General features: G+C 41.8%; 1 protein-coding gene across 4 annotated transcripts in view; it reads left to right on the top strand.

The window, feature by feature from the left end:
- rerea (arginine-glutamic acid dipeptide (RE) repeats a) overlaps positions 1-23,034 on the top strand; it is a 238,821-nt gene that overhangs the window by 81,671 nt on the left and 134,116 nt on the right. The window contains exon 1 of one of the 4 annotated variants that reach the window (XM_063016135.1): positions 1,866-2,369. The exons of 2 other annotated variants lie outside the window; for them this stretch is intronic. The gene's annotated coding sequence lies outside the window, so the exon portion shown is untranslated. Of the gene's footprint in view, positions 1-1,865; positions 2,370-23,034 lie in introns of those variants that run through there. One more of the 4 variants, XM_063016132.1, reaches the window with a different exon arrangement.

Raw genomic sequence — 23,034 nt, 5'->3', positions numbered from 1 at the left:
AGATACCGGATACACTGTTCTGTTTGCACTATTCAGCCATGTGTATAAGTCGGCTGAATATTTGGCGGCACGGTGTGTAGCACAAGTGGGTAGCACCGTCACCTCACAGCAAGAAGGTCCTGGGTTCAATCCCCAGGTGGGGAGGTCTGGGTCCTTTCTGTGGGGAGTTTGCATGTTCTCCCCATGTCAGCGTGGGTTTTCTCCGGGTGCTCCGGTTTCCTCCCACAGTCCAAAGACATGCAAGTGAGGTAAACTGAAGACACTAAATTGTCCATGACTGTGTTCAATATAAACTTGTGAACTGATGAGTCTTGTGTAACGAGTAACTACCGTTCCTGTCATGAATGTAACCAAAGTGTAAAACATGACGTTAAAATCCTAATAAACAAACTTTTTTATATATTTTAATATTTGTATCTTATGTTTATTTTATTATTGCTGCTGGTCTCACTGAAGAGCTACCAAAGTTTCATTGTGTAACTACCAGTGGCAGCTCCTGCCAAATCTCTCAGGGGGGGCCAATTGTTGCGATGATGGCCAAGGTGACCCGTTCAATGGGTAAATTAAAGCTCAAGTCATCTGTCAGTTTGCTCTCACAAATAACTTTGAACATGGAGAGAGAGCAGCTTTACCATTAATCATAAAATTAAGTAAAGCCTTCACACTAACAATTTAATTCAGTCTTCATCAGATAGCATTTTATTTTAGGTGCAGCAGATCCAGAATAAAGATCGGGGCATCGGGACTGATGTGCACTGAATAAAAAAGTACAATTAAACAATTGGGGAGATACAATCAGTGCAATTACAATTCACAATTTTAAAATTATATTACTTACTTGTAACTTATATGATTTCCCCCCCTTTGTAGATACTTGATGTTTAAATTTGGTCTGGGTGGCCCTAATTCTTTAGTTGCTAATTTATCCTGATTACTACGATGACTGAATGGCATTTCCCTTAATGACACGATGGTGACGACATCGCGACACCAGGTACCGTGTGACGCAAGCACGTAAGTGCGAGCCCTCCCGGAACCCATTCGGATTGTATTGCAGCGCCTTCAGTGCGAAAAAACACTTAACATGAGAGTCTATGAGAGCAATCCGGGGCGATTTTCAATCAGACTGAAATCGACCAATAGACGAACACAACTCGACGCAGATTGGACTACGATATTCAAAGGCAGGACAGACTGTCCAGAAAATGTCTTCTATTTCGTCCTTCGGTGGTGCGTCGCCCCTGGTAACTACAATGACAATAAAGTCTCATCTTATCATGATGAATCATTCTAACTGAAGCATAATTGTCTAATTAAAATGTCTGAGAGAGCAGAACTGTATAAAATATTTGGTTAAACAGTATCTAAGACTTATCTTTCTCTCACAACTGACTCCATGATCCAGGGAACGGTTCTGTTGTGAGGGTGACTGGTGAAGCTTGAAGACCTAAACAGAAGACAGGATGTTCTGGAGAAACATTGCCCATATGGGCACCAGAAGTCTGAATTCACTTGACGCCTGTGAAAACACATGACGGTATAGTTTAGCAGTAAACGAATCGAAGGAAGGAAATGAAGAGACGCCATTGTAAGAAGTGCGATGCTAAGAATGCTAGGCATATGGCGGCAAGCTCGTGCGTGACGTCACGTTCCCGAGCCTCTGTGGTGGTGGTGATGATGATGATGATCTCGCGCCGGTGCTAATTGGAATCCAGTCCGTGTTTTGGATTCGCTCGGGGTTGTTTATACTAGCGTTTGTGTGTATGGGGGAGGGTGGTGTAGTTCTCCCTCACTAGTGTCGGGGTAAAGAAAGACTAGTAGGTCAGCCATGTGAATGCGTCTGGTGAACAGCTGAAGAGAGAGAGAGAGAGAGAGAGAGAGAGCACGCTCTGTGTGTGCGCGCGCATACGAACCGGAGAGAAAGCGCATGCACGAGAGTGAGTGTATGAATGTGAATGTGTGTGCGTGTGTATGTGTGTGTATGTGTGTGTGTGTGTGTGTGTGTGAAAAAAGGAAGCGGTGTGTGTAAGCGCTGAACTCGGTGATTTCCTCGCCTTCATCCCCCCAGCCCCGCCGCTACATTTCGGACCGGAATGACCGGGGTGAGACGGATCCTGGTCGGTCTCGGATTGATCGGGTGATTTACAGCGAGCGATCGGGGATCTCGGGCTTTTGTTCCGCCGCTGTTGCTCTCTTCTCATCCGCATGTAGGATAAAGTGGCTGCTCAACCGCGCTCAGCTCCGGCTCCTGGATCCTGGATCCGAGCCCGACCCGAGTTTGGCTCGATCTGCTCGAAAATCCCGGATTATTTACGGTCCGAGTGGGTTTGAAGCGGTTATCGGAACTTGGAGACCACCAGCCTGGCGGGGTGAGTAGTTCTCAGAGGCTCTGGATAAAGAGAATGAGAGGGGTTTGGAGGGAGGGGGAGGAGGAGGAGGACAACCACTGGAACAGGAGAAATAACTCAGCAACTTTAAAGCACCAAAGTTTGTCATATGAACCTCTTTTTTTTTTTGCTTTTGTGTGAGAATTGTGTGCAGTTTGATGAAGGCTTCTCTGGAGTTTTCTTTTATGTTGTTTAGATCTAAAGGAAAGATCAATTTTAAGAAGATAAATAGTTGGAATAAGGAAAAATGCTTCAGTGAATGAAATCCTGCCTATAGTAGCAAACTGAAGAAACACTAATGGAGATTATAGGAAACTATTCAAAACTTTCTCACACTATGTATAACACTTCAGCTAATACTACTTTTTTTAAGTGGTTGAGATGGTTTCTGATGGATTAAATAAACACTTTGCAGTTCTTGCTTTTTGAAGTGTGGACCAATAGACCAGTGGATCCTTTCACAGATTGAGATTCAGAAGGAAAAAAAAAAATGGCCTTGGTGTGTTTACACTTAAAATGCTTCACTTGAGCCGACTATTGTGTAGGGGTGGGGGAAACTCTTAAATTATTATGGACGTGCTGTGATTAGTGCAAACCAAACACCAAAACCACATTTCAAGACTAATCTTAATTTAAAAATGAAATGGTTAATAAGAAATAAATTGAATCATATATGAAGGCTTCTTTTAAGTTGGCTTTTATGTTGTCCTGGATGATATAGCACAATACACAATAGACTACACAGCTTATAGTCCCCCCCCCCCCCCCCCCCAGCTTTAATAGCTACAACCAGAATAAAAACAGCAGAAGTTCAAACATATATAATGTAGATAAACAAGAAGGAAAGAATGTGAAGAATCAGTGTAAATGACCACCTGCTTGTTACTGTAACAATAGAGCTGATCAGTAGATGCAGGACTTGTGCTTTCTTTCAGGCCTCTGCACCAGTCACAGTAAAAATACAGAATTTTTTAATGAAAAGATTGAAACGTTTATTTTACAAAATGATGTAAGAATTCAGTGTTAATGATGCTTGTACCTGTAACAGCCGCTCAGTAAAAGATCTGCTGCCTACATTTAAAATGAGTCCCTCAAGTGTAGTTTCATGCTTCTTGCTAAAACCATTTCTCTGAAGAATCCTGTGTTTAGAAGATAAATGTTTTAGCTTTTATGTTTTGAATAGCTCTCTGATGGGTTTTTACAGACTATCAAACCGAACCCTGTAAACAGACAACACAGTAGTGTAGTTACCCAAAGCGCCAATTGATCACATTATCGATATTATATCGGCGTATCAGTTAGCTCAAGCCTTCGAGGCAAATACATTATCACAGTACACAATGTTATAACCTGTGTTGTAGTCAGCTAAAACTTAGAACATTACAACATTCCCATTTATATTTATGTAGATTTATTTCAAATGGAAAGAATGCAATGGATTAGTGGTACTAAGCAGAGACAAGTACTTGTTTATATGAGCCTTTTTTGTGTGAAATTTGCATATTTTGGTGTGGTGGGCCTTGGTGTTACACTCTTGAGAAAGCTTCTCTTGAGTAGCCTTTTGTGTAATGGAGTGGACAATGTGGTCGAATGTTCAGATCTAAAGGAAACATTTCTGAAGATAAATTGTTGGAGAAATTCGAGAAATGCTTCAGTAAATGAAATCCTGCTAATAGTATCAAACTGTAGAAACACCCTAATGGAGATTAAAGGAAACTATTTAAAATTAGTGACAATTTCTCACAATATTTATAGCATTTTAGCCAATACTACTTTTTTAAATGGTTGAGGGATTAAAGTGAATACTTTGCAGTGCTTGCTTTTTAAAGTGTAGACAGAAATATCTAGTTCCCCACCAATAGTGAACCCATTCACAGAATTAGATTCAGAAGGAAAAAAATGGCCTTGGTGTGTGTGCACTTAAAATGCTTCACTTGAGCTGACTATTGTGTAGGGGTGGGGGAAGCTCTTAAATTATGGATGTGCTTTGATTAGTGCAAACCAAACACCTAAACCACATTTAAAGACTAAACTTCATTAAAAAATCAAATGATTAATAAGGAATACATGTAATCAAATACTTATCAGTGTAACAATGATTCAGTGGTTTGTTAAGTAAACAGTTATATCAGTTCTTTCCTGAAGACTCAGGAAGACAGAAATGCTCTTTAACAAAAGCTTTTTTGTTCTGTCCGTGTTAGATTCTGCACTTCCTCCACATTATAAAACAATATTAGATGTATTATAATGCTTAGTGTTGTGAACAATCAACAAGCAGTTAAACATTTATGAAAGCTGGTGAGGAAAAGGGAATCAGTGGTAATGTTTAGGTTTGTGATCAGTGTGAACAAGACAGCAAAGCCATGTGACAAAAACCAGCGTTCACATATTTTAAGTAAACATTAACATTTTAACGTGCTTTGGTGAATGCTTCTAGCTGAACCCTCTTCTAACTGATTTACACTACATACAGAACCAGCTTTATAATGCAGATCCAAGGTACAACAGTGAAGCCACTTGACCAAGCACATTTGCAGAGTACAAATATGTAAAATGTTTAAAAAGGAAATGGTAAGAATTTGGTTTTAATATTCAAATAGTTCATTGGTTTGGCTGCCGTTTGTTAAAAGCTGGTTACTGTTCCAGAAGCACTGATAGTATCCACATTGCCTTCAGTTCAACCTATTTATTGTTAGCAAAATGGGAACAAAATAACTGGACTCATCAAGCTACTCATTACTGTGAGGATATAAAACAATGACCTTCAACAGAGGTCATTGTTACAGAAGTAGGAAATGCTATTAGGTGGAATGTTATTTTTGCAAGGTTTAAAAAAAGGTAATATGTATATTGCTAGTCACTATTTGATGTAAAGTGGCTGTATTTGTTGGAGCATTATGTCCATAAGCATTAAGTATACTCAGGTTAGTATTAAATTGTGCTATTAAATATCCAATGACCTGTTTTGTAAATAAGCTGGTATATCCACAGAACACAACGAATAAGGTGTATGACAAGACTGAGTTCCTGCTGGAAGTACTGAGACTCTCCTTCTGATCTGATCACATTATAGACATGCACTTAAGAGCCTTTCACTCCAGCATAACCTTTAATGCTCTCAAAAAAGCATTGACTCCTTGGTTAAATGGTAAGCATTTAATGATATGCTTACAGAGGAAAACAATTTGCTGCTCTTGCACACCTTTTAATCTCAAGAACCCAAATTCTAGTTTACCCTATGCACTTATAGAAAGTACCCCCAGAAATTAATCGATACTGGAGTTCTTTGTTCAGCCTCCACTTTCTTAAAAATGCTTTTTAAATGTAGGAATTTGTGCTGTCCAGTGCAGCGTTTGTACAATTTGTATGCTAGACAAGAATGCCTAGCTTGCAAAAAATTTAAAAATGTTCAGTTTCATCCCACAAGGGGTCTGATGGGGTTAAAGTCAGGGCTTGTGAAGCTAAAGTGTCTTCACAACAAACTGGTCAAACCATGTCTGTACAGACCTTTCTTCTCAAATTGTTGCCACAAAGTGTAATGAATTGTGTACACCTTTTACTAATAGGTGTTATTAAAACACCAGCAGTGTTTAGGACGGGTGTGTAGTGTATCTATGTTTTGTCACAGTGCTGTAAGTCTTTACTAGAAGAATCTTGCTGGAACTGTGTTTACATTATGTTCAGATAACTGATGAACACACTGTTGAATTTCCTCCGCTGAGGTCATTGTGTTTGCTTCATATGAGGTTAATGTAATGAGATATTAAAGTTCAAGGTCTTGAGTTCAACATCATAATCATGTTGCTATGTTCAGAATAACAGATTTCTGTCGAGCTTACTTTTGGACGGACTTGCTTGACCAGTTGGAAGCTGGGGGCAGCCAGGTCAGCTTCAGCTGAGTGGAATGAAGCATAAACACGGTGGCCTCCATTGCCCTGTGTATGATTAGTCAAGGCCAGATCAGCATGGCTGTTGTAAAAAGCTCAGAGCGAGTGACCGTTGGGGGAAGGGGGGTGGTTGGGGGATGAGTGGCGCTTGAACAGGCTTGTCTTTAACAGTATTTGTTTCACAGTTGCGCTTATCTGATTTCAGCCTACAAGTCCCAAGTGCGACGGGAAGTATCTTGTTTTCTTTTTCCTCTCTGTAATCTCGCTTTTATTGGCTGTACTTGGTTTGCATGTGATCTAGACCGGGCTGAGCTTTTTTTTTTACACACTCAGAGAGAGACTGCTTGCTGATAATGGGTTGCTGTTGGTGTACCAGGATTGTGGGCTGTTAATGCTACCTACTTTTTTTTTCTGTGAGCAGTGAATCATAAAAGGTCTAGTCAGTAAAGACTTGTAATGATGTCATTCTGGGAGAGAGTTGGGTGTCTTCGACTAAACTAAAACCATGTGGGCTTACACCATTGGTCCTTCTCAGTGAATTATTTTAGGAGCCGGGCTTTTGAATATCTGTTGGAAGGATTCTGTGTGAGACGAAGCAGGATTAAAATGATTTGGTTTGCTTAATGGTCATACAAAGCAGATGATGGTCCATTTACGGAGGACCTTTTAACTCATCAACAATCAGGATTTATTTGTTGATTCATGATTCAAAATGAATCGTCGATTACTGTACACATTGAAACGGAAACCATTAGGTTGTAAGAATTGACTGTCCATCAACATTTCAGATTCTTGCGAATTCTTGCGGCTCCATTGATTATTTTTGTTAACATGTAAAGAAAAAGCATGAATAGTACTTGTAGCAATTTGGGAAGGGGGGGGGGGGGGGGTGGCTTAAATATACAAAAGAACTCGATGGTTATATGTGGCTAATGTTGTTTTGTCTTGTATGTCATTTTTTAAACAATATTTAGACTTAAATTTGCTTTAATATTTCATATTTATTAATTAATTGATTTATGTTAATTAATTTCCATGCTGTTTCAGGCCTGTAGTTGTGTGTTATTATTATTATTATTATTATTATTAATATTATTATTAATGTTCAAGCTGCAATGACACATTTCTGCCAGAGAGGTCTCCAAATCCCTCAATCCTTATATAGACATAATGCAGCTATAATGGTTTAAAGCACTGGTTCTATACCTTTTCCGGTCTTGTTGGCCCAAAGTATGAAGACACGGGTCTTATTAGCATTACAGGTTGCATGATACATCACAAAAATATGTGTTGTCCCGGGGGGGTGGGGGGCTGGGGTAGTTTGAGGCAGGGAACTTCCCTGCCGAGCTGTGTTGATTAATGATATTCTGTCTCTTCTGGCTAGTCTGTATTTTATCCATGCGTATTCATTCTCTTCTCGGGAAGTGACCTTTAGCTTCTGTCTCAGATGTGATTACTTTACTGGAGGGACAGGCTATTATATTGTTGAACAGCGTCTTTAGATAAAGGTTGGAAATAGAAGATTTTCAGATGATCGTACCTGGTCATCTTCAATCTGCGGGTACGTCTGACCACAAAAAAATTAAACGGCACACATTTCCCCATCTGAGAACAATTCAGCTGTTCTTCATGGTGAGATCAAATGTCTGGCGGTGGTTTTCTTTTCCAATGATAAACGAACTGAAAAGGATTTTGTATCTCTGGCACACTTCGCGTCGAGCTGGTATCTCGTAATCAAGCCTGCGTGATTCAGTTCTACTGAGAAGATTGTCCAAGCATGAGTCACATAGACGCCTCGGAAGATAAAGATTGAAAAATTGAATCGTAGAGACATCTGGACGTCAGCTTGCTAACGGCTAATCACACCAGCCATGTGCGAAGAATTTCACCCTGATCCTTTGGTTTACAGAGCAGAGCGAAACCTCCTTTCTGAACTCTTGTTTCTCTTGCCTTTGAGGCTAGCCCCAGGTAAAAAAAGAAGACTAAGCTGAAGTGCGATCTCCCACAGAGGAACTGAAAGCCAGAGCGGGGCCCAGCATGTTTTCGTTGTCTTGTATTACTCAGAGAGAAAGCTCGGCCGGGCCTGGCTAGCTTTAAGATCCGTACGCGTCGCTTGAGAATTAAACACTAGCATCTCGTCGTTTGAACTCTCCACGTTCGAGGGATTTCGCGTCGACCTCCGGGTCTGCCGTTAGCTTGAAGATAAAATGACTACATGAGCAGAATAACAGCTGGCAGGGTGAAAACAAGAGAACGTGCGCTACAAACTATTTATCCCACTCATTTTATGAGATGAGGGGGTGTGAGGGTTTCGGCTGCAAAGAGATTTGTTTGGTAGTTTTCTTCTTTCGGGTTTCGAAATGACACCGCTTTGTTTTCAGGGCTTCCCGGCTAATGCTTTGTAGACTGAATCAGAAAGCGAAGACTAATGCTTGTTGTTCCGTGTTACTTTTTCGAGTTGCGGTTGTGGTTCTCTCCAGAGGTCGCCCCGGGTTCGCTCTCGCTCGCTCTGTAATCGAATTAGCTAGGTGCTCGGTTCCTGAAGGTTATACTGTTCTGCTAATGTTGTGTTTATTTACAAAGCGCTCTCGTCGTTCATTTTCACGCTGACGATTTACGTCACTGTTTGATTGAAATTGCTTTTAAAGGATGTCAGCTTGTAGAAATGTTCATGATGGAAGGCTGAAGTACTTGGCAGAGAAAAATGAGCAAATCCTTGAGTGACGGGTTAAATGGAATGTGACGTGAAGCTGTTTTTTTATTTCCTCGGCTCAGTTCTGCCTCTGTTAATAAATTGTTGTGTGCATATACTTGATGTTTGCAGTAATCATTTTTTATTGACTGAAGAGAGAAACAAAGTTCTTTTTTTTTTACCAGCAGAGCACATATTAGCATATTTCTTAAAAAAAAAAGAAGCTATTATAAACGATTACTTATTTCAATAATTTTTGAATATGACTCAGTAGTTGTATTTATGCCTCTCATATATTATTTAAAAGGCAGACAGAGGTTTTATTCAAGCCAAATACTCTGGTACTTATGTGCATTCCTTGGAATTGGAATTCCTTGCTAATCTTTCACCCATGCGTGAGGAGATCCAGGTCCGAATCTTAGCCTTGCTGAGTCCAGCCGGGCACCTACACATACCTGATTGACTATGTCTGACTGAGCAGAGGGGCTTGGATGGCAGAAGCCCTGCAATAGATTGGCGCCCCGACCATTTAAATTTTCATTTTCGGCACTTAGTAGACGCCTTTATCCAAAGCAACTTACATTACAGTATACAGTCTAAGCATTTGTGGGTTAAGGGCCTTGTTCAAGGGCCCAACAGAAGCAACCTGGCAGTGGTGGAGTTTGAACCAGTGATCTTCTGATTACTAGTCCTGTACCTTAACCGCTAAGCTACCCCTGCTCTCTCTGGGGGTATTCCTGCCTTGTGCCCAGCGGTTCCTGGCAGGATCAGGGTCGTCTGAACAAGATTAAATGGTTAATAGAAATAAAATAAAATAAAATAAAATACAATGTCATACTAGTTAAACCGAATAACATTCGTCATTAAACACTTGAGACAAACACACACCCATGTGATTGAGGGGGAAAAGGAAAATAAAGTTTTTGCCATCCATTTATGTGGTAAAACGACTACTTGTGAAGTAAATAAAAACCACCAGTAATGTTAATAAGCACTCACAGTCACAAGGACCCAGAATAGACTCATGTCTATAGCACATGTCTTAAATATATTTGGGGGACAGTGGTACCGGGGGCCAGTCTGGTGGTGGAGCTGCAATGATAGAGGTGGGCATTAATGTAGCATGTTTAAAAATGTATGTGAAGGTGGTTAAGGTACTGTACAAGTAATCAGAAGGTCACTGGTTTGAGCCCCACCACTGCCAGGTTGCTGCTGTTGGGTTCTTGAGCAAGGCACTTAACCTTCAATTGCTCAGACTGTATACTGTCACAGTACTGTAAGTCGCTTTGAATAAGGGCGTCTGCCAAATTCCGAAAATGTAAACGATTAATTTAGTCCCACTTTTTGTGGAAATGCTTGTTTTTTTTCGGAATCAATAACCAGATTGAATATGGTGTGGATAGGGCGGTATACAACTGGAAAAGCAACAGCCTTTTTTTGGTCATCTTGGTCATTTGTATAGCTCAAGTACTTAATGAAAATGAGCTAGAACGAGTGTACTCAGACCGAGGGTGGTGGGTAACGTTTAATATAAGTGTGTACACTTTTAAGCCACCCTTCGATTGGCTTCCATTTGTTGTTTGTCCTAGTTCCAAATAAAATGATTACAGCCAAATTGGGGTTTTAATAATTGTGGTTTTAATAGTTCAAAAGAAGTTCTTACAGTTTGGTCAAGGTCCACATTTTAAATGTGTTGTTTGATTTTAATACAATATGTACTTCTGGTGTACAAGGATAACCGTGTGGCATCACTGCCACCAGAGTGGTATATGGGCTAATCTGTAGTTAATGACACGAGTCCTGCGAGTGCTAATGTGGCCTATCTGCTTGTTGTGTGTGTGTGTGTGTGTGTGTGTGTGTGTGTGTGTGTGTGCCTGTGTGGCTTCATTTCCAGCGTGTGGGCGTATGATTAACTGTCATCTCTCTCCCCGAACAACAGTTTCACTGCTCGCTCGAGCCGGAGAAGCTCTATTAAATGTTTTCTGCTTAAATGCACATTAACATCCTGCTTGTGTTTCACTGCAGCTCCAGATAAGAAAATCTTGGCTAAAGTCTGGTGATAATTATTCTGTCTTTTTAAGTGTTTCTTGGAGCTAAAGAGCCAGCAAATGATCCCATTACACCCAGCTTAACTACATATCAATAAAGTGAAATCTCTGAGCACCTGGATAAATATTAGTCATTCTGGGAAACCCACTGGAGGAAGGTCAAGTCTGTGCGTGGAGAAAAACACATTTTGTGCTGTAAAGCACACCAGTAAAGGTCATGCCTGTTTGACTAGGATCAAATGGTCATGAAATGGATCTAAAGGTGTCATTTTTTCCCTGGACCCCCCTTTATCTCCCAATATGGTCTTTTAAATTCTTGATTGTGAATCTGTTGTCGCTTGCACAACCCTCGTTTGGATCGAAGAAAGCCGGATGACCGGCACGTCCAATCATTGCTTCCTATCGTGTACAAAGAGCCACGCTAAGCTCTGTGTGACTCTGGATGCATGTTGCGTTTGCATGTTGTCGTTGGCTTTGCTGAGATTCGAACTGGCGAGTGGTGTGTGGTGTCTTTTTTTTTTTTTATTAATTCTTGTCAACAGCTCTATCCTGGTTAAGTTTGCAGCAGGCCTGGTTACACCAGGAAACACTTGGTGCAAAGGAATACCAGACACTGGACCGCAGCCGGCCAGTAGCACTGACAGCAGCGCCACCAAAGCACCCATTTTATTATTTAAATAACATAGAATTTGAACACCAGCTGGGTGCCCAAACGTGGGACCTCCTTTAGAAAAGGGCACCACCTCTGGGGAAACTCACTCAGGACAGTTACCTTGCGATGCCTGATAAAGTGCCACGACACCAGCTAAGTTCCCAGATAGAGATAAATATATGCTAGACTTAAATGCATGCAGAAAAATAGATAAACAGGCAAATCTGGAAGGAAGAAACCATGATGAGTAGAAATACATCCACCTGGAGCAAATTAACACTCAACAAATAGCAGGTCTGTTAGTTACAAGGAACTGACACATCAATCTTCTCCTCCTGTCAGCTGTAATCAAGCCAAGCCACCTATCACCGTGACATGTGGGCTTGTTACACTCATGGCTTTTTTTAGAAGAAGAAAATGGTAATTATATTGTTTTGCCTGCCGTTGCCTCACCTTAAGACACATTTCATAACCTACAGAAAGTGTCTTTATAATAATATAAATAGTTTATGATTTTATTGAAATTCCTTTTACAGTTTAATACAGATAAATCTTCCCTACAAACCAACCATCACCCAAGTGTTAAAATGTCTTGTAAAGCCAGCACAGTGTTCCTTCAAGTTAGAAATCGTAATGTGAGAATCTGGCTATAAAAGCATCAAACGGTGGATCAGATGTGCTTAGCCACGGCCGCTGCATGCCTTTTCCTGACGAACCGTATCGTAACACGTCTGCTGCTGCATAGAAAAGGCCGAACGTTTGACAGGGCTGAAAGAGGCATGTTATTTAATCCTTTGGCGTGATGGAAGCGACCGCTATCTCCTTCACACCCCCCCCCCTCTCCCTGAAATGACAGCACGTCTCTCACAGAGCCGGTGGCACAGCTCAGCCCAGTAATGTTATGCTTAATGAATTTAGGGAAAGGCCAGGGCTAATTAATGTCATGTTGGAGCCTCCTAGCTCTGCTCTCGTGGAGCACGTCTGCTCAACGGCATCGAACTGGGAATTCAAGCTATGCATGTTGTCGGACGTTTGTGAGAGTCGGACGTTTATTTACCGCTGGTGAGAGTCGGACGTTTATTTACTGCTCAAACCGACTCTGTATGAAAGTTTAATCTGCTTGTGAAGAGTTTGTTTTGTTTGGCGGTTGAAAAGGCGAACGAGCACAGTGCTGCTTAATGGTCGCCCATTGTTTACAGAAATGTGGGCAACTTTTTGGCACTATTCCCATGACAATAGATACAGTAACCACAGACGCTTGTACATCGCCCAGGACACGGGGCGCAGGTCAGACCGCAGGCAAGCCAGACAGGAGAGATGTGTAAACTCCTTCTTGAGCTAGAAACACCATATATGTTGGGATCTTTAGCTCAGTGGTTAAGCTACTGGACTAGTAATCAGAAGGTTACTGATTCAATCCCTATCACTGCCAATTTGACACTGTTTGACCCCAGAGCATGACCCTTAATCCTCAATTTCCTGCATGGTATTCAGTCCTAACTTTTGGTAAGGTGTCTAAAATGCCTTGAATGTAAATTTAATGTAAACATATAGCGCTTAAGGCATGTGCATTTGCAAGAAACATGGAACCAATTTCATGTTTGTTCTGTGAGTTTGGTGTTTGTTGTGATACATCATTAAACCACTGTCAAGTTTCAGATGATGGATAGCTTGCCATTCTGTTTTCAGTGTTTGCAATATATCCAACACCTAAAGCAGCACAGCATTAGCATAATCAAGCTATGGTGGTCCCTCCACTATGCTTCACAGCCTTGGTAGTCAAGTCTTGGTGCGGATGAAATTTGACTTTCCTAATTGTAAACCCAGAACCCATTCATGATTTGAATACATTTGTATTAAATTCATATACTGTGTATATAGCGACAGCGTTAGCCTAGTGGGTAGAGCTTTGGGCTATCAATCATAACGTTGAGAGTTCGAATCCCAGCTCTGCCATGCAGCCACAGTTGGGCCTTTGAGCAAGACCCTTAACCCTCTCTGCTCTGGGGGGCGCTGTACAATGGCTGACCCTGCACTCTGACCCCAACTTCCAAACAAGCTGGGATACATGAAGTATATACAGTGTATATACAGTGTATCACAAAAGTGAGTACACCCCTCACATTTCTGCAAATATTTCATTATATCTTTTCATGGGACAACACTATAGACATGAAACTTGGATATAACTTAGAGTAGTCAGTGTACAGCTTGTATAGCAGTGTAGATTTACTGTCTTCTGAAAATAACTCAACACACAGCCATTAATGTCTAAATGGCTGGCAACATAAGTGAGTACACCCCACAGCGAACATGTCCAAATTGTGCCCAAAGTGTCAATATTTTGTGTGACCACCATTATTATCCAGCACTGCCTTAACCCTCCTGGGCATGGAATTCACCAGAGCTGCACAGGTTGCTACTGGAATCCTCTTCCACTCCTCCATGATGACATCACGGAGCTGGTGGATGTTAGACACCTTGAACTCCTCCACCTTCCACTTGAGGATGCGCCACAGGTGCTCAATTGGGTTTAGTCCATCACCTTTACCTTCAGCTTCCTCAGCAAGGCAGTTGTCATCTTGGAGGTTGTGTTTGGGGTCGTTATCCTGTTGGAAAACTGCCATGAGGCCCAGTTTTCGAAGGGAGGGGATCATGCTCTGTTTCAGAATGTCACAGTACATGTTGGAATTCATGTTTCCCTCAATGAACTGCAGCTCCCCAGTGCCAGCAACACTCATGCAGCCCAAGACCATGATGCTACCACCACCATGCTTGACTGTAGGCAAGATACAGTTGTCTTGGTACTTCTCACCAGGGCGCCGCCACACATGCTGGACACCATCTGAGCCAAACAAGTTTATCTTGGTCTCGTCAGACCACAGGGCATTCCAGTAATCCATGTTCTTGGACTGCTTGTCTTCAGCAAACTGTTTGCGGGCTTTCTTGTGCGTCAGCTTCCTTCTGGGATGACGACCATGCAGACCGAGTTGATGCAGTGTGCGGCGTATGGTCTGAGCACTGACAGGCTGACCTCCCACGTCTTCAACCTCTGCAGCAATGCTGGCAGCACTCATGTGTCTATTTTTTAAAGCCAACCTCTGGATATGACGCCGAACACGTGGACTCAACTTCTTTGGTCGACCCTGGCGAAGCCTGTTCCGAGTGGAACCTGTCCTGGAAAACCGCTGTATGACCTTGGCCACCATGCTGTAGCTCAGTTTCAGGGTGTTAGCAATCTTCTTATAGCCCAGGCCATCTTTGTGGAGAGCAACAATTCTATTTCTCACATCCTCAGAGAGTTCTTTGCCATGAGGTGCCATGTTGAATATCCAGTGGCCAGTATGAGAGAATTGTACCCAAAACACCAAATTTAACAGCCCTGCTCCCCATTTACACCTGGGACCTTGACACATGACACCAGGGAGGGACAACGACACATTTGGGCACAATTTGGACATGTTCACTGTGGGGTGTACTCACTTATGTTGCCAGCTATTTAGACATTAATGGCTGTGTGTTGAGTTATTTTCAGAAGACAGTAAATCTACACTGCTATACAAGTTGTACACTGACTACTCTAAGTTATATCCAAGTTTCATGTCTATAGTGTTGTCCCATGAAAAGATATAATGAAATATTTGCAGAAATGTGAGGGGTGTACTCACTTTTGTGATACACTGTATATATATATATATATATATATATTCTGTATATACACACTTTAACAGATGTTATCTCGCATTACAGTAGCAATGTGTAGTATGATGTTCAAAGGTCCTCCTTTCATTCTTTGACGTCTGTATAAATTTAGTATCACAACTAAGTTATATAAGTGTATACATTTTTGGCGCCATCTGTATATAGCATCTATATTATGAAGCGCACAGGATAATCGTTTCCTGTTTTAATCATTTTCTTTAAAGCACCTGCGTTAACATTTAATACAACTGTAAAATGTCTCTGTCAACTTAACTACCCAACTGTTATAGATCAGTGTTTTTTTATTACTCTGTTGTTAATGCTGACTAGTCTCACCCCCCACCTTTAAAACCCAAATAAAAGTGCTCGATCGATTATTATCATCTATGTATTGGCTACAGAAATCACAGCTACACTGGTTGATCAGATATACACAGATAATACTGATAATTTTGTCTACCTGTAGAGTTTTTGCTGTGTTGTTTATACTTTTTCTGGCTGGATCATTGCATTTATGGCATTTAGTAGACATTTGTGACGATACAGTTCAAGCAATTGAGGGCTCAGGGCCTTGCTCAAGGGCCCAACAATGGTAGCATGGCAGTGATTAAGCTTCAACCAGTGACCTTCCAATGACTAGCCCAGTATCTTAACTGTTAAGCTCCCACCGCCCTGTGTGTAATAAAGCCTCACAGTGTACAGTGCTGGTAAACTGGTCCATAAATCAATTCCACACCAGACAGATAAGGAAGAACTGTGTTGCTGAACTGAGGCTTTATACATAAAGCACTCCAACCGAACACAGTTAAGGTTTATGAATAAAAGAAACACCATACCGTACCCATATCTAATATTTTATATTTATACTTATATATTTGTATGTGCTGTTTATAAGGATGTAAATGTTATTACTTCTGTTATTATTATTAGCTTTAGTTTGGATCCATACCATATTGCCAGATGAACAATTTGCACGTTCTGCCACATCTGTACATATAATTTATACGGCTTCCATGTGCCTTTATGTACACACTTGTCAACATCTGATCGTGCTCCTGATTATGTCCTGGAGACCTCCTCCCAGACCTGGATTAGGGCATCAGTGAGCCCTTGGACATTCTGTGGCGATACTCGGTGGTGTCGGATAATAATTTGTTTACAAAATGTGATCCGTTACAGAACAGGATCCCTGCATTAATCTTTATTTACATAGACAGACAAATAAAAAAGCCCGTAGCTTAACCTCGAAAACCACAAACCTTTCATGTCTTAATTAAACACGCTGACTCATTTTTGACAATCCAGGCTGGAAAACGTTCACAAACCCTTAAGCAGCAGTTAAAGGACCCGAATCTGTTACTGCACTCGGTTGTTTTACAGTTTTAAAGCCGAAGCGTCGCTACGTTCTTGAGCGATCAGGCGTATAAACGTAGCGAGCTGCGTTTTCACTGGAAGCTCGGCTCACTGATAGCAAATAAACAGAAGCCTGAGGAACAATTGGGGTAATTGGAGCTGATATTTTTAATAAGGCCTGAAGCAGCTGAGCCCACGCTTGAGGTCTTTTCCAGATGGTGGAGGGGGAAGGGGTGGTCCGACATCCAGAGCTGTTCATTTAGGGCACGTCCAGAAAGGAAAAGCCATACACTGGATTTTAGATGAGTTGACCTTGTTAGTGACCAATGTTGACGCACCATCGCAACCATTGCTTACAGGCGCACACAATAATTAGAGTAGATAATGTTAAGAGCTTGGGGAAGGCTTATCCAGGTCCAACACTACTGTACCCCTGCTCATAAAGCAGACCTCCAAGATTTGGTTTATTGGGATAAACTGGAAAGCCGATTGTGAGTCACGAATGCTTTTTCAAATGAACAGACCCAAATTCTAACAGACATGCTCAGAAATCTAGTGGTAAGTCCTCCCAGATGAGCGAAGGATGTTAAAGCCATATTACATTTACTTGTTTGGCATTTAGCGGGTGCTTTTATCCAAAGACTTACATTATTGTCTGAGCAATTGAGGGTTAAGAGCCTTGCTTAAGGGCCCAACAGTGGCATCCTGGCAGTGGTGGGGCTCAAATCAGTGACCTTTTGGTTAGTTACTAGTCCAGTACCTTAACCACCAGGCTACAACAGCCCTATTAATGGCCATTGTTTTGGAATGGTACGCATATCTAGCATATGGTCAGGTGTCTATATACTTTTGCTTCATGGCTCATAGTGAAAGTATAAGTACAAGCATTCCACGCTAAAATCACATTCTAATAATGAAGGAAGCTAGGGTGGACGTTCACGTTTCCGTTTCTCATTTTGAAACTGCTCTCACTTTCCCTGATCGGAGGGGCCGCCAGCGTTTCCGACCTTGTTTTTGTAAGTAAACATTTAATGTAAGCGCACCACAGCTTTATTTATGCATTAAATCGGCTGTTAGCGCTGAATAAAACATCAACCCGTGAATAATGCAGCAGTCGTTCTGCGATAATTACTGGTCCGGCTGAACAGGAACATGGCGAGCTTGCTAATTATTTGCTTATCGATCTCCGATGGCCTGGCTAGTCCTTAAACTAGTCCTTTTTTTTACAGGTATGCCTGTGCTATTTTTATTTTTGTGACTGGTTCTGTATTTGTTAAACATGTTTTGTGTTTGTCGAACTGGAATGCGCCATTAATTAGAGATGAAGTAACTGGAGCCGACGGCTTCCGAAGAGCCGAGGAGCTTGACGCACCCGGAGGTCAGAGACACAATTGACGCATGGCGTCGACTAGCCTTTGTCTTAACGTCCTCACTTTCTCTATTCGACTAACCTCGGTTTTAAACCCGCAGTGCCATCCAGGAGTCAAAACACCTGCTGGCACCCTTAATGTGATCCACTTTATTTAGCATCCATCTCCATCTCTGATTACAGTCGCAGAAGGCTGATCTCCGGCCCCGCTAACACTTCTGACCTTTTTAATTCCTTAAAGATGGACTGAATATGAAGCACGGAGTGGAAATTATTACAAAAATCACGGTTCGACAGGTTCAGGATTGAATTGTAAATAAGCCGTGTGATGGATCAGTACTCTGCAATCGTTCAGCTCATTGATTTGCTCGCTGCTTTAATTAATGAGATCGAGGTTAATATCACTTTGATTCTTCAGCCCTTGGCATTTATTGCTTTTTTGGCTTGGATTCATGAGTGTAACCTTTTACTGTATATTTGAGTTTCCTCACTGTGATCTATAATTAAAATCTGCATGATGTCGGATCAGTGATTTTGGGTCAGTTGTTTGTCTGGTGTAAAAACTGTACCAAGTCAGGTACGCGGACCAGAATGAATCGCTTTCTCGACTCCTAAAAATACAGGAGCAGTCCAAAAAAGAAACAGGAAAAAACCCAGTTCTTCCACCAAATTTTCCAGTTCCATATTCGCAAATTGGAGTCATTAATTTGTGGGTTTGCCCTTCGTAAGTAAATGTGAATTTATTTTGGATGTTTGCGGCATGCTGCGAAAAATCGCTGACGATATGCCCATATGTAAAGACGACATTTACATTTTCGACATTTAGCAGACGCTTTTATCCAAAGAGACTTGCAGTACTGTGACAGTATATTATCTTAAGCAATTGAGGGTTAAGGGCCTTGCTCAAGGGTCCAACAGTGGCAACCTGGCAGTGGTGGGGCTTGAAGCAGCAACCCTTTGAATACTAATCCAGTACCTTAACCACTAGGCTACAACTGCCTATACCTTTATTGCTAGCTATATACTGTACATACTCTACGTACACATACTGTATGTTGTTACTGTAGTGTAATATACAGGATCTATAAAACGTAGTAATGTTGAGTTGCTATATCCTGGTCGAGGGCAGTTGGACTAGTAATCAAAAGGTTGCTGGTTCAAGCCATGCCACTGTCAGGTTGCCACTGTTGGGCCCTTGAGCAAGGCCCTTAACCCTCAGTTGCTTAGACTATATACTTACACAGTACTGTAAGTCACTTCGGATAAAAGCATCTGTTAAATGATGAAAATGTAAAGGTTACGGTGGGTCTTGACACTGATTATCTCTTCATCACGTCACCTGTTAGTGGGTGGGATATATTAGGCAGCACGTGAATATTTTATCCTCAAAGTTGATGTGTTAGAAGCAGGAAAAATGGGCAAGTTTGACCAGGGCCAAATTGTTATGGCTAGACGACTCATTCAGAGCATCTTCAAAACTGCAGCTCTTGTGGGGTGTTCCTGGTCTGTAGTGGTCAGTATCTATCAAAAGTGGTCCAAGGAAGGAGCAGTGGTAAACCGGCGACAGGGTCATGGGCGGCCAAGGCTCATTGATGCATGTGGGGAGGGACGGCTGGCTTGTGTGGTCCGATCCAACAGACGAGCTACTGTAGCTCAAATTGCTGAAGAGGTTAATGCTGGTTCTGATAGAAAGGTGTCAGAATACACAGTGCATCTCAGTTTGTTGCGTATGGGGCAGCAAAAAGGGGGACCAACATAATATTAGGAAGGTGGTCATAATGTACCGGATCTGTGTACATTTATACCTTGTAGAAAGTGCTTTTATCCAAAGCGACTTTTATGTGGCTACTGAACTCTGTATTTGTGATGCTATGAAGATTTTATCCAGTAAAATGGAACTGCGATTATGAACGAGGCTGTTTTGTTTTGGTTTCACTTGTCATGCGTTCAAGCCAGACCAGTTCCGAATAACTTTGGTTTTATCATAAACAATCAGACTTGTACTTCACATCTATTTTCATCAGTTGACTTTCAGCTACTCTTTCATACCAGTCCTGATAGATCTGCTTCTTAGGTTCCTAATATTTTATGTTCTGCACTGAGTTTGATGTGAACGTGAAAGAGTAACGATTTTCCTCATTTTGTCAAAACCAGTCATATTTTTCAGCAGGCTGTAATCGTTTACAACTAAAAACTGTGTCAATTTAAGAAAAAATCTATAACAGTGCCGCACTTATAAACATTCCACCACGTCCCACATTATAACCAGTGCGTCTCCAGTATTTTCATTCCAGTATTTTCATCCGAATATATACGAGGGAGATGAGGGTGAGTATGTCGCATATGAAGATTTGGAACAGGCTCTGTGTGTCTGTGTTTGCGCTTCATCAAGTGGCTTCATCACAGAATAGAGAAATAGAAAATCATTTCTCTTGTGCTAATACTCCTCCAATCCAGCTGCCATTTAGCCTAGCGGTGCAGTCTGGGATTTGCATTTCCACTCGATATCGGGGCGCTCTGTCAGGGCTCGGATGGGTTAAGCGAGTTTAGTCCAATAGTGGCTGCTTAGCAGAGCTGAGATTGAAACCCACAACCTTTCCATTGATAACCTAGAGCTCTACATTTATATTTACAGCATTTAGCAGACACATTCATCCGAAGCGAATTGAGGGTTAGGCAGAGGTGGGGCTTGATCCAGTGACCTTTCAATTACTGGTCCAGTACCTTAACCGCTAGGCTACAACTGCCCCTAAAAAATGTGTACCCACTAAGCAACCACTGTCGCTAACAGCCATCCGCAAACAAACGTGGGATGAATCAGGCAGCCGGGTGATATTTGGACCAATCGCTGACAGGAGGAATTCTGATATTTCACTCTGATCCACTGAGACTTAGGGTCTAGAGTAACTTAGGTTCTAGAGACTTAGGGTCTTAGATCAACTTGGTGTCTAGAGAATTGGGGTCTAGAGACTTAGGGTCTTAGAGTAACTTGGGGTCTAGAGACTTAGGGTCTTAGAGTAACTTGGGGTCTAGAGACTTAGGGTCTAGAGACTTAGGGTCTTAGAGTAACTTGGGGCCTAGAGACTTAGGGTCTAGAGTTACTTGGGTTCTAGAGACTTAGGGTCTTTGAGTAACTTGGGGTCTAGAGACTTAGGGTCTTAGATTAACTTGGGGTCTAGAGACTTAGGGTCTAGAGTAACTTGGGGTCTAGAGACTTAGGGTCTAGAGACTTAGGGTCTTAGAGTAACTTGGGGTCTAGAGACTTAGGGTCTTAGATCAACTTGGGGTCTAGAGACTTAGGGTCTTAGATTAACTTGGGGTCTAGAGACTTAGGGTCTAGAGTAACTTGGGGTCTAGAGACTTAGGGTCTTAGAGTAACTTGGGGTCTAGAGACTTAGGGTCTTAGATCAACTTGGGGTCTAGAGACTTAGGGTCTTAGATTAACTTGGGGTCTATAGACTTAGGGTCTTAGATTAACTTGGGGTCTAGAGACTTAGGGTCTAGAGTAACTTGGGGTCTAGAGACTTAGGGTCTTAGATTAACTTGGGGTCTAGAGACTTAGGGTCTAGAGTAACTTGGGGTCTAGAGACTTAGGGTCTAGAGTAACTTGGGGTCTAGAGACTTAGGGTCTAGAGTAACTTGGGGTCTAGAGACTTAGGGTCTTAAATTAACTTGGGGTCTAGAGACTTAGGGTCTTAGATTAACTTGGGGTCTAGAGACTTAGGGTCTTAGATTAACTTGGGGTCTAGAGACTTAGGGTCTTAGATTAACTTGGGGTCTAGAGACTTAGGGTCTTAGATTAACTTGGGGTCTATAGACTTAGGGTCTTAGATTAACTTGGGGTCTAGAGACTTAGGGTCTTAGATTAACTTGGGGTCTATAGACTTAGGGTCTTAGATTAACTTGGGGTCTAGAGACTTAGGGTCTAGAGTAACTTGGGGTCTAGAGACTTAGGGTCTTAGAGTAACTTGGGGTCTAGAGACTTAGGGTCTTAAATTAACTTGGGGTCTAGAGACTTAGTCTCTTAGATTAACTTGGGGTCTAGAGACTTAGGGTCTAGAGTAACTTGGGGTCTAGAGACTTAGGGTCTAGAGTAACTTGGGGTCTAGAGACTTAGGGTCTAGAGTAACTTGGGGTCTAGAGACTTAGGGTCTTAGATTAACTTGGGGTCTAGAGACTTAGGGTCTTAGATTAACTTGGGGTCTAGAGACTTAGGGTCTAGAGTAACTTGGGGTCTAGAGACTTAGGGTCTAGAGTAACTTGGGGTCTAGAGTAACTTGGGGTCTAGAGACTTAGGGTCTAGAGTAACTTGGGGTCTAGAGACTTATGGTCTTAGAGTAACATGATTGGTTGAACTGGGAACAGGAGCCTTTGCTCCTGCATTAAGCAAACTAACACCACAATTTCTCGATTCATAAAGAGCAAGGGAGGCCTTTAACTCTTTGAGATGAAAATGTGAGAACAATGCCTTAATTACATAAAATAATAATAAAATAGTCCTGGCTTACACGTTCTCATCTCAGAGATTCCCAGGCTATTAAACATGATGATTTCTTACATCTCTCGTCCTGGAGTTTTCCTGGATCTCAGTCGACTCTCTTTGTGCTGTCATTTTGCTGTCAGTCTAGGTTTGAAAAAAAGAAATAGCATTGTTCTCCATCCAAGACTACCCATGAAAAACAGTAGGTCAGCACAAGGAGCTTTTTGAAGCATGCAGAGCTCACAACACCCCCCTCCCCCAACAAGCCGAGGCACAGAAATGGTTTCTTCATTCTCGCAGCAGCAACAATGGCACGTCTTAAATTCATGTTTGATTAGGGATCATTTCCATATTTGCTGAACGCAAATCTGCTTCGCTTTCAGACGGGGTTGTTCCAGACTGGAGGGGGGGAGGGGAAAGGACAATAAAGGAAGCAGTGGTTTTGCAGCTCTGTGTAGATCTTT

The sequence above is a fragment of the Trichomycterus rosablanca genome, chromosome 19, assembly GCF_030014385.1.
Source record: "Trichomycterus rosablanca isolate fTriRos1 chromosome 19, fTriRos1.hap1, whole genome shotgun sequence".
NCBI classification, from domain to species: Eukaryota; Metazoa; Chordata; class Actinopteri; order Siluriformes; family Trichomycteridae; genus Trichomycterus; species Trichomycterus rosablanca.
Note: the sequence above shows the minus strand (reverse complement) of the source record. Positions and strands in the feature narration are given on the sequence as shown.